General features: G+C 40.9%; 1 long non-coding RNA gene across 1 annotated transcript; it reads right to left on the bottom strand.

The window, feature by feature from the left end:
- Positions 1 to 4,934: 4,934 nt before the first annotated feature.
- On the bottom strand, positions 4,935 to 15,322 carry LOC128809123 (uncharacterized). The gene is made up of 3 exons (XR_008437621.1): positions 15,186 to 15,322; positions 6,161 to 6,294; positions 4,935 to 5,155 (listed from the first exon to the last, which is right to left on the bottom strand). It is a non-coding gene; the product is annotated as an uncharacterized LOC128809123 (long non-coding RNA).
- Positions 15,323 to 16,798: the final 1,476 nt, after the last annotated feature.

Raw genomic sequence — 16,798 nt, 5'->3', positions numbered from 1 at the left:
TCTTCCCTCTCTCTGGGAATCTGATCCTTTCAGTAAATGAACTGTATGAGAATGAACTGGGAAAAGCACAATGGGTCTTCCACAGAGGGAGAAGAAAAGATTTTTTAGCATCCTTCATTGCAAGGGAACAGAAGACATGAAACAGGAATTTGCAGTTTAATTGTCTTTTTCAGTACAACTTTTAAGCTGTGTATATTTTAAACAATAGATCAGCATACTATTCAAATCCCAGTCTAAACTAGAACTTGTAGAGGATTTGAGGCAAAATCCATAGCTGTGGAAACAAAGAATGAGGGAGGAGCCTTTACCCATTCTCTGTCTTTGAACTATGAATTACTGCTGTCATGATATATGAGAGAGTCATCACACATACAGTCCTATTTAGACTTAATATAACAATCTGTTGCATTGTAGTGTAATAATGCAGCATGTACTGGTGTGGTTGCCAAGCAGATAAAGTTAGAAGTGATTAGTTCCACTCTCTGAAAAGTCACTTGAAAATGAGCACATAATGTCTCTGCTCAGCAGAAACAAGATGAGACACAAATTGACTTGTCAAATTCAGAGAAGTAACCATGCTAACACAAAGTAACCACGCTAACGCAAAGCAGAGAGTGATGGCAGGTCCACTATTTTATCACACATTCATCTTCCTGACTCTTCAGGAATCAGTGAATGACAGGTACAGATGATCGTGGGTTGGGGGATTGGAGCAGAAACGAGAAGGGGAAAATGTCAAAAAGTTCTACCTCTTCCTCTTTTTTTCTTTAGCTTCATAAATAATCTACTTTATACATATGTTTTAAAAATTGCCTGGTCGTTTATCTCCATAGTGTATTTAGGGTACATTACTTTGTTTGCAAGTGGCCCTGGTGCTGTTACCTGGGCTATCACATGATACTTGTAAATGGTATTATCTGACCAACATGTTTGATGCTAAGCTGTGCACGCTGATGTGTCAGCCTAGTTCTTTACATGGCTTTAATGCCCAACAGACAGAAGTGCCACCTTCTATGCTAAAAGGTGAGAGCTGAATATATTAACTGGCAGACAACTTATTTAAGTCACCTAGATAACTATTTACTTTATTATTTTCTCCAAGTTTTTAGATATTTTTTAAAATTCATTTACAACCTGAACATTGCATTAGCGAGCAACCACCTAAGAACTCTTGCAATGCTATACAGAAAAAAAATTGTCATTAAGTATGATCAGCACCTGACTTCTTAGTTGTTAATGCCACTGATAACATTGAAGACTTAAGCTCTTAGAGAACTTGCTGGAATTGTTCGGCCTTTCTCTGAAAACAGTGTGTTTATACTGTAGGAAGCAAGACAAATAGTTGTCCTCCCATGTGCATTCCAGCTTATTTTGGCATCATCTCAGCTGATTCCAGGTGATTAAGGCAGATATCTAAAAGAAGAGGAATGAGAGAACTGAAGAAAAAGGACAAGAAAAAGGAAATTGATCTTTCATTGTACTGGGGCCTGTGGAAAGTCCAGGTCTTCATCTCTTTCAAGTTATATTCTGCTTTTCACTTGCAAGGAAACTTGCCATGGTTCTGAGTATTTTCCCAGCTGTCATCTCACTGTATGCACTGCCCTAAAGATGGTGTGTGGATGTGGATGGTGCTGGAAATGTACTGTGCTTTCCTCACATCCACTGCAGCATACAGTTTACATGCTTGATTTGCTTGTGTGATTAAAGTAAGCACTCCAAATGTTAGCAGCCTAGAACTATTACATGTCTGAAAGTTGCTCTTCTTTCTCCTTTCTTCTAGCTTGTGACATATGGCCTTTCCCTTGCTAGAAGTCTGCAATTCTTCATGGTCTTAGCTCTAAAAAGCCATTTGTTTGACATTGTTGGATGCTATTATGCACTTTAAGACCCTGGTGAAACAGTTTAGTCACAGTCTGGTCTAGCCCACAAAGAATTTTAAAACAGTTAAGGCTAAATTAGAAGGGTTTTTATGGTTCCTTGCCATATTTTATCTTCAATATGTACCTCTTAAATTGCCCGTACCTTTAGTCAGTCGCACTGGACCACTGGACCATTTTTTCTCTTCTGGAGCTTTTTTTTTTCCCAATACCTTGGATTTGATCCGGTCTCTCACTCTGCCACAAACTGACCAGCTAACACTACTATGTAAGAAAATAGCACTCTGGCTTAGCTTGCATTCATGGAGGTCTCTTGTCTTTGTGGTCCAGTTTAAACCTGAGATTTTCCAACACCATGTTTTCTCAAAACACAGTGAAATTTCTCTTTCGTGTCATTTCTTGGGGGGATTACACAGTGTGGATAAGAAAGAGTGAGAAATAAGGGAGAGACTATTTTTCCTCTAGTTTTCTATGTGGATTTTCAAAGCAGCAAGGCTAGATCAGGGTAGCTGGCAAATTTTTTTTAATATTCTGGCTGGAAATAAAGAGAAGGAAGAGGGTGAGATTTCCCTCTCTTGGTTTTCTCTAACTCCACCTATGATTTTGGTTGTGAAAAGGTATAGGTGAGTGTTCAAACAAATAATTTTTGGGCACACTACCTGCCTCTGGAGAGGCTTGGAATAGGAAAGCAGGTAGAGCCCCCCTTCCCATTTGTATAGTGGCCAAGATGGGTCCTGCTTGTCCTCTGAAGTGCTTGAGACTGAAAGGGGCAGTGGTACATGTGTCAGGCACTCTGTACTTCTTTATTTATTGCAGCAATTGCTGATATAGCTCAATACAGATTCTTGTTTATTGACATGCAAATGATGAAATCCTGTTTCTGGTCCAATCTCACTTCTGTCCTCTGTGAGGGTTGCCCACAGCTGTTGGGCAGGTGAACCTCTTGTGCTGACAAGAGATTTTTTTTCCTGGTCCCTAGAATGGAGGATCTGTTCAGAAAATTTGGTATTGAGGCTTTCCTCTGCATTTATTATTTGAGTGAACTCCTGGTCCACAATCATTCAACAGCATGAACTGGAAAATAGATCTGGGTATCTCAGTTCACCTGGTCAGCAATACAAAGGAAGTTCAGAGATCTAATGGGCAGGAAAAGATAAGCTAGCCAAAGACAGCAGAGAATGCTGGATATATTAACTCTTCCTAGACACAGTGACTCCTGAAGCTGTGATCTGTTATCTATTTTACAACAAAAGATTGATAAGAAGTTGATGTACTGAAGTACTTTTATTACTGTACATGGAAAGAGGAAATTAGCTGCAATGTCTAACAGGCTTCAGAGAGAAAGAAATAAAAAGCCAGAGGGTATACTAGAAATTTTGTGGGCTTTTCACTGGAAACACTGAAAAATATATATATATGAACTCTTTAATGATTAAATGTTCTTTTGGATTTGCCATGGTTTAACCCCCACCAGGCACCAAGCCCTACGCAGCCACTTGCTCACTGCCCCAACAGCAGGATGGTGGAAAGAATTGGAATGATAAAAGCTAAAAAACTCATGGATTGAGATAATGACATTTTAATAAGGAAAGAAAAAGCTGCACAAGGAAGCAAAGCAAAACAAGGAATTAATTCACTGTTTTCCATGGGCAGGCAGGTGTTCAGCCACCTCCAGGAGAGCAGGGACCCATCATGCATAACGGCTTGTGGGAAGACAAGCACCATCACTCCAAATGTCCCCTCCTTCCTCCTTCTTCCCTCACTTTATATCCTGAGCATGATGTCATATGGTTTGGAATATTTCCTTGGTCAGTTAGGGTCACTGGCTGTGTCTCCTCCCATGCATCCCCAGCCCTCTCATCAGTGTGGCAGCACAAAAAGTAGCAAAGGCCTTGGCTCTGTGTGAGCCCTGCTCAGCAATAACAAAAACATCTCTGTATTATCAACCCTGTGTCCAGCACAAATCCAAAACACAACACTATACCAGCCACTGTGAAGAAAATTAACTGTATCCCATCCAAAACCAGCAGAGGATCCCAGGAGCTTTTGACTAAAACAATTTCTTTGACAGTTTCAGTGCTGCTTTCTCTAAATCTCAGAGGTAACATAGGACTGATACAGCTGTGATGGAAGCAATGGGACTCAGAATTATCCTGAGTTCAGATAGATGGATTTTTCTTTGGGAAAAAACCCCACCACCTTCTGTATTTACAAAAGGAAATTACTATCCTAGTGATCTTTCAGGGAATTGTTTCTGGTTCTGAGAGTTTTTTTGCATTTGCCTCTTCACATTCTTCAGTGACAATTTGATTTTTATTTTCATGTAAGACTATTACAGGATGGACACTTGGTTTATGGAGTGGTTTATGAAAGCTTTGCTTTCCCTGAAGGAATGATGTGATCAGACTGGTTTCTGTGAGTAGTGAAGTGCAAACAACCACGTTCAGGAGAGGCCTTGCAAACCATTTTGGGAAGTGTAGCTGCATCTGAAGACTCCTCTGAGGGAGCAGAAGTGGAGAGAGTACTGTATTTACAGGCACAGTTTGTTGTTGTGCAATGAGAAATGTCTTTACTTGATAAATACTCCTGTGAGGACAGCTGGTACTGTTTGGTTTAATTTCCAGATTGCTCTGCCTTGTGCTGGTGCAGTGGCCAGAGAATTGAAGAGTATAAGCCTGACATTCCTGAATAACTTTTTAGGAAACAGAATATTACAAGGTAGTTCTAAGAGAAAGAGCTATATGGGTGGCAGTTTAGAAAATGTGAATGATAATTTTAGAGAGCATATGGCCCGTGACTGAGGCAACTTTATATTAGGGATAATTTTAAATTATTTCTTAAATATCTTGTTTCTTTGATACTTCACTTGTATTTTTACAGTTGCTCCCACCTGTAGAAGTCCTAACCTTTCTTCAGTTTTAAACTAAAAGCTTAAACTAACAGTCTCAAACTGAAGAACTTGAAATCTAAATATAGGAAGACTTTTCCCTTCGGTACCTGCTAGTACTCTTCAAATAAATGTATTTGTTTAAAAATAGAAATCCATTTTCTGCAACACTTTTTCCTCCTCACCTGAAAATCACAAATTTGTGCATTCAATGTTCCTGTAATACATTAGTCTCTTGCTTTTTAATTTTTTTTTTATTTGCATGGTTTTACTCATTGTATTGTACTGTGTTGTATGTTAAAAATTTCATTAACATTTTCTTTCCTCTAAAGTAAGAGGCTTTTCTCTGCGGCTGATTCCATGAACACTCTCTGCAGGTCCCTGCTTGAACCTGGTGGGGGGAAGAAACAATCCATAATTAACCCATGACCAGATTTATGCTTTTCTGCTCAGAGTAATTGCATAGAACTTGCTCTTTCCTTGGCAGTCTCCTACCCATCTTGTGACAGAGTATATCTTTCCAGATGAAACTAGTTATAGTTATTATGGTCTGTAGGAAGAGAAATGTATGGTGTTTCCATGCAGTAGATTCCTGGTGAGCATACTTTTTTATCATAAGGTTTTATTTTGCCATCCTAGTAAAGTGTCAGATGTTTGATGGTAAAGCAGTTTTTTACAAAGTGACCCCAGAAGTATTGTGTCAGGCATATGATGTCATCTGTTACTTAACAGGATGAGAGTGTCTTTCAGACCACACTTTGCTGAGCTCCTTTGTTATATCCTCAGGTGAAGAGAACTGTGTCTGCATGGCTGCTTCTTCCCTGGTTAGACTAGTGGAAATAACCAGGTAGGGCCAGCTGGACATACTCACTGATGGGCCTGTGCCTAGGGACTCCTCCTTTGCTGGGTCAGGCTGTGTAATTCCACAGCAGACTCCTCACAACTGCAGCTTCCTGCTGTTCCATCTGCCATTGGTGCAGCCTTTTGTTTCTGGTTACTTAGGCAACAAGTGCTGCACTCCAGCAGGAAAGTGTTCTGTCTACCACTCACAGTAGGCACTCCATGCATGCTACTGCACTCCGAAATACCCATGTGCTGGAATCCCTTCCTTTTCCCCAGGTGCTTGCTGAGATGTTGTTGTGTGGGCAGCTCTGCATGTCTCTACATTTTGCTTGCCCCAGAGCCCAACAACCCTCTCACCTTGAAGACTGCAGCTTTCTGTGGCTCTCTTGCAGTGTGAGGACCCTTCATCATGCCCCCATAGTCGTGGCCATCCTCTGCTCATACTACAGGATGGGATCTAGGTACCCATCACTCCCTTGCATGCCCATATCTATTTTTGAAGCAAAAGAGAGCAGGAGGGGCTAGCCACAGCACACACAGCCTCTGTCCTTACTGGCAGATTGTCAAAGCAGACCTTCCAGGTGCACCCCAAAGCTTAGCCACTTTCAGAGTGAACATGTCCCTCTGCTGGACTTCCTTTGTGCACTGTGAGAGAATGCCACCCTTGCCAGATGATATTCCTGGGACCTGCATGGGAAAGATGCTGCAGGAGATATGAAGCATAATATACAAAGGAAGCTAATTTGGCCTTGGATGGGACCTTGTAGTAACCAAGAGGTGGCAGAGCTCTGCTCCTACTCTCTACTGCTTCCATTTTCCAGTAGCTCATTTTACTGGAGTCTGGCTTCATTTGAAGCAATTGAGTCACTGCAAGCTGCTGCTGCTTATAACCCAATGCAGACATAGCTGGGCTAGCTCAGTGTGGAGCTAGGCTGAATCCAGTACAGCTTGCTAACTCTCCATCCCTGTCATGAGGAAGGTGCTGGACTACTTCTCACCAGAGCTGGTTCCAAGAGTAGTGTTGGTGAGTGAAGTCACATGGGAGGATTACAGGAGCATTTGTCAGTATATGCAGGGATGTGATGAGGAAGACCAAAGCCCACTTGGAATTGAGTCTGGTAGGGGATATCTAGGACAACAAGAAAGGCTTCTACAAGTGCATGAGCAGCAAAAGGAAGCTTAGAGAAAATATGGGGTCGCTATGAATCAGATGGATGTCGTGTTGGCAGAAGACAGAAGCAGGAATTACTGAATGCCTTCTTTGCCTCATTCTCAACTGCTGAGATCAACCCTCAGGGAAAACACTGCCTAGGCCAAGCTATCCATACAGCTGGTTCACTGCTGAAGAATTATTTATTCTGAGCAGGCACCTTGTCCTATTGCTGTCTGTTGGGCTGAGTTCAGCTTGTCACGTTGTAGATCACATTGGTTACAGTCAGTGAGAGACAGTTTTAAAGTTACTGTACTACAGGGATGCCATTTGAGGGCCCGAGTGAGAGGTTTGAGTGCCGTAACCTGAGATAACTTGTACTTATTGCCTTCAGCTGCCTTTACTACATTGGAGAAGTTCCCGCTTGCATAGGATGGCTTCCATAGTTGTGTATAATCTCTGATCCTCTGTAGTTCAGGGTTCTTTGAAAATGAACTGAAACCCAAGAAAAGTTATCGAAATATGCCCAGCTGTAAATTGCTGCTTAGTGACAACACAAGTAGCTTGGGATGTTCCGTAATGGGAAATGGAAAACCAAGAGAGAGGTGAAATAGGAAGAGGACAAGAGGAAGAGGACTCTTGCAGCTACGCAGTTGTGATTCCAACTCTGAACTTCCCTCTTGCTCATTTCAATCTGATTTGTGAGTGTGGGGATATATTTTCTCTCACTACTTGTTTTCAAGGTAGTTGCAGCCCGTAGGAGGGGATTCTGGCGATTCTGAGCTTAGCTGTAGTAGTACCTATCTAAACTACCTTCCCTGGAATCTGTGGCAGTCAGTTCTCCCTGATGATGGAGGGGATATCCAATGGTATACCACTCCTTAAATGTTTTTAGGCAATGAGTCCTATTTCAGATGTGAATTATAGGGGTAACTTGCTGTAGCCCCAGAAAGTCTTTGACAGCTGTGTGCAGACACTGGAAACTTGCTACAGCACACTCAGATCTCAGTGTAAGCCTTGGACACTGATTTCTGGGACCTGTCTTGCCCTTATCCCATGGAGGTCTTTTTCTCTGGCAGATTTCCTGCAGAAAAGGGAGCTGCTGCTTTGTCCTAGCTAAATAAAAGTCATTGCCAGCTCCAGTTGTATCAACCTAAGCAAGTTCATGGTAATGAGTGAGAAATTGCTTACACAGCAAGCATTTCTGTCTCAGTGTTACTGACAGCTGGTTTTACTGGGGCGAAGGCTGTAAGTTCTTATTACCATTGTTAAATTGCTACTTCAAAATGAAATTTGTCCCATTGCACAGATAAATAATATACTTGAGCAGAGGCACATTGAGGAAAAATGTTGGTCATCTTGCCAGTTCATCCTGTTACAGTCTGTCACTTTATTTTCACTGGCTAAAGGAGATGTGTGGTGGTGGATAATTTGTAACTTAGTTTTCAGCTTTGCAAATTCCCTATGTAACTGATGTCAGTGTCAATCCTTATTATGGGCCCAAAAAAACTTATGGGCCTAAAAAACCCCTTAAGTTTCCTGGCATACTTAGTTTTTAAGATTATTAGAATATTTTACTTGCTTTTACACGTCTATAGATAGTGAATAAATTCCATAACTATTATGAGTAACTAGTTCCTTTATTCACCTACAGTAAACTGTGTGCTTAAATAAAGATAAGTGCAAAAAATTTTTGCAAGTGCAGTTTTGAAACTAATAGCAAATCCTGTCACCAGTGTGAACAGAGAACATCTTGGCAGAAGTTCCTTGCTAGGAGGCATTTTTGAGTTGTATGTCCTCATATAAACTGAGTATGTCATTAGATTCGTGTGGTTTTGGCACAAGGGCAGGGATCCTTCGTATCTTCAGCCAGGCTTAATGTGCATTCCCTGCAATTGCTTTCAATCTTGGCCTCATTGGTTTTTTAGCTGCTTTCCCATAGTGTACTGGAGTGATAATTTTTAGCTCAGTATGCTGACAGTTATTGATGTGAACTTCTTAGAGCCCATAAGCCTACTTATTGGAAGCCACTTTCCTCTTCCTCAGTGTTTCTCACTGGCCACCTTCATTTTCATCAGTCTCCCTCTCAGTTTGAGCTATTAATTTTATGTTTGTTTTTGAAAAAATTTAAATAGATAAATGACGAACAGAAGCAAACAAAGGAGTACCCAGAAAATATTTGGTGAAGGTTTGGGGGTTTGTTGCTTTGTTCACATAGAAGTGATTTCCAATACAGCTGCATCTGTTTCTGCTTGAATTGTTCTTTTGCAAACTTGGCAATGCATGAGAGGGGAAAAAAACCACATATTAGCTATTTTTCACTTGTGCAGTAGGATTAATTTCTATTTGCCTAGTCATAATACCTACTATTTGTGGGAACTTATGGGCCTTAAATTAGGTGTGATGGCTTCTTCTTGCTCCAAAGCTGTAATAGATTTTAATGTTAAACTTTGCAAAGAATGAAACAAAGACATCAAGAACAAATAAGAGTGTTTTCAAGTTCATAATACCTTCCATATGACTGCCAAATTGCTTGAAGATTAACTGTCAGCTCAACTTTTTTTTTCATTTTGAGAGTTATATATTATGGAAATGGTTGTAAATTACTGTTGCTAGTGTAACTGTGTGAAGAATTTTCATCTGGGGCCATGTCTGGCCTGAAGTTCCTGGAAAAGACAGAGTGCACTGTAGGGTGGAAGAGAACAGTCTTATTGCTACAGAAAAAAAAAGGGTTTACAGATTTTTTTCTCATTATGTTGTTTATGTTGTTTCTAATAAGAATCATCTTGATCTGTAAAAGGACCCCCAAACTGAGAAGTGACCACACATGCCAGAAAGACACTGGAACACATCTGGGATTTTTTTAAAAATGTTTTTTTTTAATTTATCTCTTTTGTGCAGACAAAAGGCAAGTATTTTTGGTTTGTTATTGTTGCTGTTTGGTTTGCGTTTTTCCATTTTTGGTGGAGGTGATGATATTTTTAAACAGAAGTAGGTTGTTCTGTCTTCTCAGAGCTTTTGGTAGGAGTATATATGCTTCTTTGGACACACATTTTCGGGCTGGAATTTGAAGGTTTAGGGAAGATGTAGTGATGGTATTCTTGGTAGCTTTTCTTTTCTAGAGAAGGTTTCCATGAAACAGCTAACAAAAGCTGGACAAGCTGATGGACTGAGATTGTGTTTTGCCTGCTTGATTTTAATGTTTGTTCTCCCATTTTAGTTCGTTCAGTTTTTATTACCCTCTACAGTGTGTCCCTTGGGCTCTGGCTGGTTTTAGGAACTCTTACACTGTATTTCCCAGCGGCAATCAGTGTTTTATGGAAGTTAGGATTTAGCTCAGTGCTTTGGACACTATCTCTTTCTCCTGCAAAAACGGAGGCAGTCCTGGCACACCTAAATCCTGTAGGTTTACTACTGGTCCAATTTTGGGATTGCAGAATTACGCTCTTTTCTTAACTGCTTTTAAGCACTAAATTTTCTGATTCTTGGGACAAAAGTGTTGGGATAGAACCTGGTCTGCAGATTCTTGTAGATGCTTAAACTTCTATGGTGGTATAAAACTGTCAGCTGAGGAACCAAGTCCTCATAACCCCTAAACTTGCAATGAATCCCACCACACCTCTGATGATAGATGGCTAAAAGTTTTTTGAAAGGGTAAAAAAAGTACTTGAGCCTACCAAAGAGAGAATAAATGGATAATGAGTGGCAGCAGTAGGAGTTGTTTCAGAAGGGAACTCCAGGTCAGGGTGACCAGGGAGCCTGGATAGAGCATAGCAGTGATGATTCGAGAGCATGATGACAATGGCATTTGCAACTCAAAAACTAGCACTGGGATCTGCTAACAGTGTATATGAGTTGTGGCCTACCATACAACTGTTAGATAACACTTTTGGAGTGAATACTGCAGTTCTGGTCGATTTTTACATGGATCATAATTTCTGCCTTCTGGCCAGAGTGCAGGTACAATAGGAGGAAGTCTGTGTGTCTGGAAACTTGATTCCCATTCCAGTTTCAAAAAACAACTAAATAAGAGGGGAAAGAAATGTCCAATGGATAAAAATTTCGAGGCCATTTATTAACATGGACTTAAGCAACAACTTCTGCACAAGAAACTGAAATTAAGTCTTATTCTATCATTCTTGGTTTTCTTCTTTTCTTAAAGAAAAAAAAAAACAAAACAAAAACAAACAAACAAAAAAACCAAACCAAACCAAAACAAAAAAACCTCTACTCCTCTACTGTTTTTGGATAATTTCACCTAGTTATTCCAGAGTCTTAGAAGATGTTAGAAGATCAGGACTAGTTCACAGTAGGTTCTTTTGTCTTCTGAAAAAAGTATAAAATCACCTAACATTTCCCAGAAACTTCATTGGCATGATAAGCTCTAGGATACTGACTATCTGGAAGGTATATAGGGAGGTAATGCCCACCATATTAATCAGATTTTGGGTTTGGGAGGCTTCTGTCAGATGCTTAGCCTCCCTGCCTTATTCTTCTGAATAGGAGATCCACCTCAGAGCATTGTATTTGGTCATCTACCTGTTTAAGGTCATTCAGAAAATCAGCCTTGAAACTCTTTGCAACCTTTTGAGCAATTTTCTTTCTGTTGTATTTTGCTTATTTCCTACTTTGCTTCTTTGTTTCTTAGATACAATATACCACCTCTGTCTTTTTGATTCCCTGTTACATTCAAACTCCTATCCAGCTATTTATCCTATGCAGTCCCAGTCAGAACTCTGATTGTCTATATTATGTTCTCCTGGGTTATTCTCCATGTTCCTGCTATTTGTGGGAAATCTTTAAGGACTTTCATCAGATTGGCTGCTTAGTCTCCTGCATATTTCCTTCACTTGATTGTAGTTTATCTTTTTCTTCACTCTAACCTAGGATTCCAGTGTGTTATCAAGATTACATTATCCCTTTGTCTTCTCTGTAGGCTTTTGTTCCTGGCCTTCAACACGTATTCAAGTTAATTCTTGTGCTAACCACAGAGGAAATAGAAGCAACAAATTAAAAAAAAAAGACATTCTTGAGGGGTTAACATTTTACTGGGAAAGGAATGGGGTGAGAGTTATACAAATACATTTCTGGCATAAGTTTCTTAAAACAGAAGGGAATTTGCCAGGGGAAGAGGTATACATGTTAATGTATAATCAATCAATCAATAAGGATTTTTTGGTTTTAATTTAACTTGCTTGAAAAGTGACCAGCAGATTTCAGCTGGCTATGACAGATTGCTTTGGTAAATCTTTGGGAATTTTGGGGTTTTTTTGTTTCAGTTGCATTCTCTGGCAAGCACACAAAAGAGATGTTCCCTCTAACACACAGCTCTCAGCTTGGCTTTTGTATGTGGATATGAGTTTCCTTTCTGAATCTGCAAAACCTCTAAAATCTCCATTAAAATGCACTGTAAACCTCCTCTCTTTGGGAGTACCACGGATCTGTGAAAAGGGGACTATAAAAGCAAAGCCAGGATAAATAAACCTTATTCCAAATGAGTGTGGATTGGCAAGCTTAAGAATCATTAATTTTGCCTTAGTGAAAAAAGAGGAAGATGGAAATCCACAGGAGGGAATTAGGCTGGTTCAAGCAATACACCAGTGTTGTAACCCTACTCTAGACCTGTGTGCAATACACCCACAGGGAAATAAGACTTTACAGCATGAAGATTTTATCAGCTTGCATTTCTGTGACAGCAAGAGTGCTTGTAAGTGGATGAAGCCAGAAAGAATTACTTGTGGTGTTCCAAACAAGTGTCACTAAGATCTTTGTGCCCTATCTGTCTGGCCTCTATGTGCCACATATAACAAATGTATACCAATGAAAGAGGTATCTGTATTTTGGTTTGAAAACTTCTGCTAGCAAAGAGAGGCTCCAGGGCATCCTGGCTCAAGCTCCTGCAGTAAGAACAAAAATTAAAAGCTAGGCTTGACCCTTTTCACCCCAACCATAAAAAGAAAGTGAAGATCTGCTGTCTTAATGCCCTTCTCATTCTGTCAGTGCTTCTCGGTCCTGATGCAGGAAGGTGAGACAAGGAGGAGCCTCTCAGAACTCCAGGTATCTTTATTTACTTGGTTACTTTACTTAGCACTCAACTGAAATATCTCTTCAGTGGACTGGAGCAGCTCTAGATGAGGATATGAACTGTTCAGTTTGGAAAGAACTGAGAACCTTTGGGTAAATCAGTGCTACCGAAAAAAAGTCCCAAGGACATGTGTACTGGTAGGCAAGAGATGATTGTGTAAAGATTTACACTCCATAGCTTTTCACAAAGGACACTGTGCTCCTTCACACCTGCAGCAACAGTTGAGGGCTGGGCAGGACAAGTTGTGTTCCTGCAAGGCAGAAAAACATCTTGGAGTTTCCTTCTTTTCACGTGAGTATTGTCATTTTTTGGTTATGTCTAGTTCATGGACAAACAAGTTTATACATTTCAAATGTGCTTCTGCAACAACAAAGAGACCTTGAATTAGAGAGTCTTAGGACTCTCCTAAGTCAAAACCATATTTTGCTTATCCCAGAGAAAGCTGAAATTTTTTGTTTCCCATTACACTGTGATTCCACTTTTACCCTTGAATTAAGCTGAAATTCAGGACTGGGTTGTTGCAAGTCCAGGAAACATTGTTTTCTGGTCATGGCTTCTGGCTAGTGGAGCAGTTTATTTGCTTGTTTTATCACACCGGGAGTGGATTTACTGGAAAGATTTGTATTTACTCCTAAGTTTTTGATTAATGCATCTTCTAATGTGTTCCTGGAGGACAGCAATTTACATTCAGCTGCATGAGGGACACAGACTTTCTGCTTTAGCCTCCTCTGTCTCAGGTTCACTTTTCTGTGATGTGCCTGGCACAGTTAGATTTTCATTGTTTGTGAGAGTCAGTTTTTGACAGATCTTTATTTACCAGCCTCTAAAACCAAATTCAGTCTACAGATCACTCTGGGATTTCATCTTGCATACATCTCAACAAATGACCCTAAGCAATACCTGTGTATGTGTAAAACAGGGGTTAAAGGAAGAGCAAAATTGGAAATGTGCTTGAGACTCTGGGGAAGCAGCAGAATCCTAGCATCTCTTTCCTAATGATGTTTCTTTGTTTGACTCTCATTGACTTTAATGAAATATTACTTCTTATCTTTCAGTCTGCAGTCTCTCACCTATCTTAGAAATACAGGGGATATAGTAATTCTATTCTCATGTGATTTTAAATACATTATCTAAAAATTTTAAGAGAACCTTTTTTTTTTAATCCAGTGCAGCTGAGAAATTAAAATCCCCAAGCATTTCACTTTGCATATTTTTCTTACATTTTTAATTTATTTTAACATACCAGCTCTAAGGACCAGGAAAAAAAAAAAAAAAAAGAAATGTTTTTTCTCAATCTGACAACTCTTAATTCTGTTCGGTTTCTTAAAAGATATTCTTTAAAAATCTAATAGTTTGCTTTTCCAACATGGTGTAATCAAGTGCTTGAAGTCTGACATTAATGAAAAATAATGGTTTCTTTCCTGAATTTGTGTTCAATATTTAATATTGCATTACTAGTAGTAGTAGTAATAATAATAATAATAATTTTAGAGAGTTTAGTCTGGTTTTAGCAGTTATGAATTACACCAGTTATATTTTATCACTTGTGGAAAAAGTGAGCTGTAGTGGTTTCCCACACATAATTATGATGTACATAATTTCTCACATCTCTGATGACTGCTGGAAGGGGATGTGTGCACCACCTGAAGGGAGCACAGCACTTGCCACGAGCCACATGGCCACATGGGAACAGCCCCAGGCAAGCTGCTTCCATTCTGCTAAACTCAGCCTGGAGGCACCAAAGGTGGTTTCTAGTTCTGCTGGGTGATGTCTCTGGGTGGCTCTTTGCACCATGATCTCACAGTGTTGACGTGCTGGGGTTTGTATCACGCTTAAGAAACTCAGATACCTATTGCAGGCCTTCAAGATGAAAACTGTGTAATGTAAACCACCAAGATTGCCTTTTGTAGCTGCTGATACAAGTGCAGGCTGATCTGCACCTTACTCTTACCAGGGTGACCAGAGAAGCTGCCTGGGGACATCCAGGCTGCCGGGAGTATGGGGAGCATTGTGCAAGTGTGGATATGGGCTTTCATAGCAGGCCATTAGTCACAGAATCACAGAACAAGCTGTGTGGGAAGGGACCCATCAGGATCACCGAGTCCAATTCCTGGCCCTGCATGGCACTGTCCCCGAGAATCACACATCAGGTACACACATGTACCTGAGGGCATTGTCTAAATGCTCCTGGAACCCTGTCAGGCCTGGTGCTGCGACCCCTTCCCTGTGGAGCCTGTTCCAGTGCCTATCCACTCTCTGTGTGAAGAACCTTCACCTGATAATCATTGGAAACCTCCCCTGACACAGCTCCAGGCCATTCCCTTGGGTTCTGCCACTGCTCACCCAGAGAAGAGATCAGTGCCCGGCCCTTTGCTTTCCCTCCTGAGGCAGCTGCAGACTGCAGTGAGGTCTCCCTTCAGTCTCCTCCAGGCTGGACAGACCAAGTGACCTCAGCTGCTCCTCACACAACTTCCCCTCCAGATCTTTCACCATCTTTGCTGCCTTCTTTTGGACACTCTCTAATATTTTAATGTCTTTTTTTATATTGTGGCACCCAAAACTGTCCCCAGCACTCGAGGTGAGGCCACCCCAGTGCAGAGCAGAATGGGACAATCCCCTCCCTTGCCTGACTGGTGATGCTGTGCCTGACACACTCCAGGACAGGGTTGATGGGCTAACCAGAAGCATGAATTGTGTTTGGCCCACTTTAACAGCAGTCTGTGGTGCCAAAAGCTACTGTTCCTGGCCAGCAGTGAGGAGCACCAAGGCAGCAATTCACAAAGACAGCACTCAAATATGTGCACAGGGGAAGCTGATGAACTGAAGGCTCAGTCTGATGACCCTTCCTGCAGTCTTTTACCAGGTCAGCAATTTCTAGATGTGTGTTTTGTTTGAGGCCTACACCATTTGGCAGTCTTTATTTCTGCTTAATTAGCTTCATGATTTAAAACTATTTGTAGCCCCCTAATGAACTGGGAAAAACCCAGCAGTTGTTAGCAGCTGGCTGGGATTTTAACAGCAGCCATGTGCACTTAGCAGAACAGCACTAAAATAGTGAGAAGAAAAGTCTGGCAGTACTGGCAGGGGTCAGGACTTGTGAGGGCTATCCTCAGCTCTGTTAATGATCACCATGGGCACAGAACAGAATTTCAGCTAAACAGCCTTGTTAAGTGACAGTGGCAACAAAGGCTTTGACAGAAGGCCCTGCACCCTGTGAGAGGATTTGAACTAAGATGCTGGATGTGGATGGGAGCAGCTGAGGGTGTGTTCCCATCATATTTTCAACAGAGAGAAAGCGACACTCCCTAGCCCTGACAAAATTTTTGAGGGAAAATCTGTCAAAAGCTCTTAGGCATTAAGTTGCCCGGCAATATTATACAGCCCTGTGGAGTTTTTCTGAGAGGTGGACATGACTGCTACTGGGTGGTAGTAAATCTGCTTGCTCTGGCTGGGCCTGTGCCTTGCAGCTGAGCCCTCTGAACATGTTTTGCTCATCACCACTTCAATGCTTTCCCAGACAAAGCAACTGAGCCTGTATCCTGATTTCCTTGTGATATGGAGAAGGTGTGTGCCAATCTTTAGGAGTGTGTGGTGATACAGGTGACCATCTCCCACAGCTTCAGTCTGTTTCCTTGGATATTCCTCCTTCATGTAGTGGTTCTCAGTTATTTCTATGATGCAAATTTTCACAGAATTATTTTGTCCCTTTTTGAAACCCCAGACCACAATTCTACTCCATCTCTCATGAAGATTTTTGGCACTAGTCTGTCAAAAGATATAATATATCCTTATAATTAAGACAGGTATATTGAAATGTAGTCTATAACACTTAATGCTCTATTTTAACCAATCTGCAATTTAACAAAACTAAATACAGACTGCAGTCTCAGCATGCCTACTTTTTGTAGCCAACTCTCCTGTTTGGATTATATATTCCTAAGTTTAGAGGTAATGGA

The sequence above is a fragment of the Vidua macroura genome, chromosome 1 (genome assembly GCF_024509145.1).
Source record: "Vidua macroura isolate BioBank_ID:100142 chromosome 1, ASM2450914v1, whole genome shotgun sequence".
Classification (NCBI taxonomy): domain Eukaryota; kingdom Metazoa; phylum Chordata; class Aves; order Passeriformes; family Viduidae; genus Vidua; species Vidua macroura.
This window is presented reverse-complemented; position numbering and strand designations above follow the sequence as displayed.